We start from the raw sequence: 6,762 nt of genomic DNA on the forward strand, positions 1-6,762 counted from the left end.
GGTCTTGTATAACCCTGCCTGACCTTGAGTTGTTACATAGCCACAACTGATAACCTTGAACTTTAGATCCTGTAGCCTCCAACTCCCCAGGGCTAGCATTACAGGCGTGTAACTGTTGCCTCCCTGTGTTTCATGCAAGGCTTCAAAGAGAAACCAGGACTTTGAATGGATAGGCCAAGATTTTAAGATACATCTCTATACCTAAAGAATATTGTTTTCAAATAACCGAAATATCTCATGATTTCTATTAGTTTCTAATTAATTCTGCTTAGTCTCTCTTACAGACAAGTATAATAGCTTCTATTGTATTTGTAAAATGTTAATAAAGGAATTGCATTTGAGAACTGGAATTTTTCAAAGCTGACCTAATATGAAAAATAAACATTGGTACAGTAGCATAAACACATAAAGGAACAAAAATTTATTTATAGTCCCTAATTTATGCACTGCTCTTTTAAAAATTTGCCTTATGAAACAGTGAGAAAAATCTTTGACTCTGCCTTTGGTCTTCAAAACCTTTTCAATATTCGTTTTTCATTTTCTACTTCTCCTGGTAAATCTTTTGGGTGTCGTTTGGCTCAGTTCGATCTTCCTGGCTGTCAGTTCCTCCCACTCTGCTCTCCACATTGGTCTATACAAAAAAGCTTTCTCTCCGCCTCATGGCTCTCTGTTAGCTCCCAAGTTCTGCTGGCTGAGCAAGCTCCAGGCATCCAGACAGGACAGCTGAGAAGGCTGCTAAATATCTGCCCCCACACAGTGACATTCTCAACTCCGACAGGGTCAGACAGTTACCAGGAAAGGCTTCCCATCAGCTCTTCTCACTTCCCTCGGCTCCTCCTGATGGCGTTTTGTAGATGAGCCAGATTTTTAGCTTTAAAAACATGTGTGACCCAAAGAAAAATTGGGTTGGCACTCAACTGCGTATTCCGCTATTTTCCTTGATCGTGTTTCTACCCTAGCAGTCTAACAATCATCATTACTGCTCTTTCCAAAATAACCTGATCATTTTGACCCGTGAGCAAGCCGAAGTTTGGTCAGCAGGTTGCTCAGAGTCCCTGTCTCTGACCTTAACAAAAAGGACAGAATTGTATAGTGGGCTCTTCTTCACTGCCCTGTGAGGTATACTCCCGTACTAACCACCAGAAGACTCAGAAACTTCTTTGGCAATCCTCAAAGCAAAGACATCATTTATAAATTCACCCCGCAGATGGCCTCAGTAACCCAGGTTGCTCCAAACTACATCTCTTCAGCTCCTGAGAGTTGAGACCCATCGTAGCCTGGTTTACATGTTTGTTTGTTTGTTTGTTTGTCTGAAAAGCAGTGAACAAAAGAGGGGACAGGGCAGAATGTTAAATTGGCTAAGGAATGTAGACACTGCACTGCTCAGAATTTCTTAATAAGGATAAACTAATGGAAGCAATTCCCTGAGTGTGTTCTGTGTGTCACCATTGATGAGATTTTATGGGTGTGATATCATAATTTGGCTGCCTTTGACCTGCCCCTCCTGGCCATTCTAAATTCTGCAGACGTTATACAGATATTCTGCCAGCTCAGAAAGCCATGCCAAAAGGCTGCTTTATTTGGGTAGAAATCAAAAGGCCTTGTGGGCTTCAGCAAAGGCCACCGCAGTTACTTTCCCCAGCTCCACACTGCTCAGCTGAGGCTCGAGTGTGTTCGTAAATCCAGCGAGAGGTTGGCCTAATCGACCATATTCCCCTCAACAGAAACGATTTTCTAGTCGCCTTTGCATTTACAAATCTGTAACAATATACACTTCATGCCACCTTATTCCCCATTAAGCTAATTGAAGTCAGGCCAGGCCAACTGTCCATAGTCAAATAGATTAGACAAGGCAATTGATCAAGCAGAGGAAATGACCAGAAACCTTTCCTGCCTGGCACCCACACATGGAAATTATCATTTCACACCAGTGTGTGTCCTTTTTCATTCTTTGGGGTTAAAGGAGATTCATAAATGATATCAGCTCCTTGGGAATAATGATTAAAGCTAAGAAAGTGTGAGAGGTGCATGCAGTTCATAAATAAGTGTGAGGAAAACAAAACGATATTGAATCTACTTCACCAAGTTTTGAAGAACTAATGACATGAATTAAAAAGAAGCTTGTTCAGCTTCCCATAGTCTGGCATCCACCTCTGTACTTTTTTTTGCCTCCACTGTCCAGGACAATAGAAATCTTCAGGGATTTGCCAAAATTGTTGGTGATTGAATCCAAACAATACAACTTTTTAAAATAGTAGTTCCTTTGTGTTTTCATTTTGTCCTGACTGTTTCCTCATACATTGATGCCAACCCTGAAAGGACGGCTCTGAAGGACCTGTTGGTCTCATAGTCTCTAATGGCATCACCAGTTCTGGAAAGGGGAGTGTTAAAACATGCTGCGCCCACACTCTCCGGTTTCACAAGCTATTTATTTGGCTTTTCTTTAAAAGAGCATTATGTTCATCTCAATTCCAAGTTGGGTTCTGCTGCCTCCTCTTCTTTTTTTTTTTACTATTGTAGGCAAGGGGGTCACAGCAGGGGAGATGATGCTTGTTTATTTTATTTTTGATTATTTTTTTCCCCTCAGTTCCAACATTTAAACTATCTATCCTCTGGTCAGTTAAGTCTACTAACAGAACATTAACTTATTTGTAAGTCCACTAAAGAGGATGCTGTGGCCTTTCAGAAAAAAATTACAAGGCATGGTGGTACTTAAGAGACCGCAGCAAGAGGGTCACAAGTTCAGGGTGAGCCTGAGATGCAGTGTTTTCCAATTCAGCCTAGTATACATAAGTCAGACTCTGCCATGCACAGAAAGAAAATATCAGTCAACAAACTCTTCAAACAGTAATTGTATGTGTGTGTGTGTGTTTCTCCTTTGTGGCTAGCCTTATTACTTAATTTATTTCTGATCCTCATACTAGCCTTGAACTCATGGCCATCCCATCTTCATCCATCTGCCCACCGTATGCTGGGATTGCAACCATGAGACACAACACCTAGCATCCACTTTCTTTCCTAAGCCTATTCTCAAAGTGTAGCTTGTAGACATCTTGTTGTTTTTGTCACTCGTTTTTAGATTGTGAGGTCACTTTAGTGGCAATAGTAACCAGGGACTGCAGAAGGGAAGACCAGAAAAATCAGCAATTGAGGTTTTAAAGTTTCAAGGAAGATTATTTTTAAACTAGCTGCTTAGGTCATAGATAGCTCACCCTAACAGTCACAGTTAAAGCCCAAACTCCAAGTAAAGGCCCAGAGGCAGTTTCCATCTTTCTGCTGCAGAGGCTGCTCCGGCCCTAGGCAGTTCCTGTGGCCTGAGGTGTTTTCCAAGGCTCTGGGCCTGTTTCTAAGAAGACACTGGACACAGAAGCTTTCTTCTCCTTGCAAAAGCTGAGAATTGAACCCATGCCCAACCTCTCTGTGAGCAGACTGAGAAAGTATTCCCAAGAAGCTTTTCTGGGCATATTTGGCAGGACGAGTTTGGAGGAACTCTACCATTCCAGTCCTAGCATTGGCGCTGCAGTAGAAACAGCTGAAGCTGACAAAAAAATAATCTCTGAATTGCCAAATTAATTCTGGAGGTTCCTTGGACCTTGGTGGGTACTTAGACTTTCCGGGATGGATCCACCAGCAGAGGGTAGAAAGGATGAGGATACATTGTGATAAGGTACTAGCAGGGCAGGGAAAGAAAATTTTCATTCTGGACATGAAGGGTCCAACTTAATATTCCAATTCTGTTTAAATGACTCATGGGATCTTTAAAAAAATCAGTCACCCATGCTTGGATCATATTCTTATCTTTGTATCACTGGACGTTTCCATGAAATTAATTTATGAAACCGTATAGTCTCCATTCTGTAATGATGGCTCACACTTCAGCTCCATGTTTGTAGGATGCAGATTTAAGTTGCTATACTCAAAGAAGAGTAATTCCCTCAGGTTCTGCTACTTGCAATCTCAGTGACCTCAAAGAACAAATTTAGGCTTTGTATATTAATACCCTTTCTTGTCACTTGACCAAATGACCAATAGAAGCAACTTATGAGTGGGAAGAATTTCTTTTGGCTCACAGTTTATAGTGTCAAGTGCAATGTGTTGGGAAAGGTATGACACTGGTATGACACAAACAGCTCCTGTTTGTGATTGCAGGAGCACACAGCAGCAGTTTCTTCTCATCTTCTTCATCCAGAAAACAAAGAAATCATTCCATACTAGAACTGGCTATCACCTTCAAAGCCCACCACTAGTAATCTACCTACGGCTTCCAGAGCCCCTTCTTACCAAAGGGCCCAGGGTGTTCCCAAATAACACTGCCAACTGCAGACTGTGCTTAAGCACATGAACTATAGGAGACATTTCAGATTTAAACTATGGCACTTTGGAAGCCCTAAATTCAGTAAAATTGAGCTAATCATAAAGTGCACTTCTCATGGTTGTTTGAAGGATAACTACAGAGGCATGTTTAAAGTGCTGAGCACTGTGGCTGGCAAGCAATGAGTCCACGTGTTTGATAAGAATTTTAAAGCTTTGAAGATGAATAAGGCATTTTATAAAGCTTGAGGCAGCAATAGCTTAAAGGGTGTGTGGCCTGAACAGACACACAAACATACAGCCAGTGAGAGGTGTGCATGGAGTTGGAAACCAGAAGAGCTTGGCTTGATCCTATATGGTCACAGACTCTGAATTCTTACAGATCTAATCTCTAAACTAGCATATAGCTCAGAAGTCTAATACGAGAGCGAAGCATATTACTGTTTCCTACAGTCCCAATGTGTGTTCTGCCCTATGAACACAAACATTTTCTACAGACTCCCCATACACAAGAGTTCAAAAAAGAGTCCAAGAAAGGACTGAGCAAGTATCCAAAGTCATTCACACGCTGAGGGCCTTGAGAGGCCAGCCCTTGGTGTTTGTTTGAACTAGAGCTTGCCTTCTGTGCAAATGGTAATGACATCCTAAGAAATGTATATGACCTATTAAGCTTTTAGAGTTGGCAACGCCTCTTTGTGTTAGCCAATCATTTGTGTGCACAAAAGGTAACATTAAAAGAAAGAGAAGGATAATTCATCGTTCTGTTTCATTTCAGAATGGAATGAGAACTTTCTTCATCATAATCATTCCAAGGATATACTATTGGTAGAATGTGTATGGAAAAATTGCATCAGATGAATTAGTTTGGTGCAAATTCCACTGTTTAATTACATATAATACATATGACATTTATATTGATAATATTCATGTTATATAACAATATGATATGCATAAATATGTATATGAAACAACTGTAATTTCAGTGACTCCATATTCAACATTCCCATAGTTTCCTTCGAACCAGCATTGTGCAATGAAAAGATAATACAAAATATTCACTTGTCTTTGCTGAGAGTGACACATAAAAAGCACCAGGACACATGAGACAGATAACTATGAAACAAAAAATGCTAATAAAAAGCTTTATAGCCAGGTGCGGTAGCACATGTCTGTAATCCCAGCACTCAGGGAAGCAGAGGCAGGTAAATCCCTGTCAGTTCAAGGCTAGTCTGGTCTACAGAGCAAGTCCAGGACAGCCAAGGCAAAAAATCCTGTCTTGAAAAACCAATAAAGAAAAAAAACCTTTATATTTGGAAACATAAATGTTGTGTTCTACTTTACTGCTTTTGAACAATGGACTGCAGTTGAAACTCATTCCAAATTGAGCACCAAGCACAGGAAAGTTATGCAGAGACCCTCCAACTGCAAAAACTCAGTGGAGCTCAGTACAAGAAGACATAAGACATCGATTAATCAGTGCATTTCTACAATGGTAGAAAGGAAATCTGATGGCACTTCAAGAGAAGTACAAATGACAGAGCAATCAACTCACTTAATTAGACAGCTGACAGGTGTGAGCAGAATTAAAAACAGAAAGAAAAGTATACAGCATTCTACCCAGATGCTGATGGCCTTGACAGCAAAGGGGGTTGAGGTGGCCATAGATGCTTAGCAGCCTGAGAAAACCCTTGTGGTAAATTTCCAGATAAGAGTTGATGCATAAGAACTGGAAGTCAGATGCTGTGCTTGTTTCAGCTCTGAAGAGCAGGTAGATACATGTAAAATGCATGTAAAGAACATTGACCATCTCCCATATCTGAGAGACATCTTCCAAAATTTTCTCATTTAAAATTTTTCTGGGTTTTTTTTTGTGTTAAAAAAGTAAACGGCACAATTTCTTGCAATGAAAAAACAAAGACAATCTTTTTGCATGAAGAACTGACAGCTTACTCCCAGCTCAATGACTGCTTTTTCATGCCAAGCTTCTTATGCTTATGATCAAATATTCCTCAGGAACTCACATGTGCTAACTGGAATAGGAAATGTCTCCCATAAGCTCGTGTGTGGAACACTTGAGTCCCATTTGGTGGTGTTGTCTGAAGGTCGAGACCAGTGGTTCTCAACCTTCCTCGCGCTGCACATCTTTAGTACAGTTCCTTATGCTGTGGTGACACCAACCACAAAACTATTTTGTTGCTACTTCATAACTGTAATTTTGCTACTATTATATATCATAACTTAAATATCTGATATGTACCCCCTCCAGAGGTTGAGAACTGCTGTTCTAGAACCTTTAGGAAGTAAGGCCTACCAGGAGAAAGTATATCTCTAAGGGCAGAAGGAAGTGTTCTCTGACAGGCCAAGCAGGGCAAACATGGCACCAGCAGGGTTTTCTCCTTTCCCTTCTCTGTCCCTTGCTACACAATTATATCACATTCATAAAGCTAGCCA

The sequence above is a fragment of the Acomys russatus genome, chromosome 26 (genome assembly GCF_903995435.1).
Source record: "Acomys russatus chromosome 26, mAcoRus1.1, whole genome shotgun sequence".
Classification (NCBI taxonomy): Eukaryota; Metazoa; Chordata; class Mammalia; order Rodentia; family Muridae; genus Acomys; species Acomys russatus.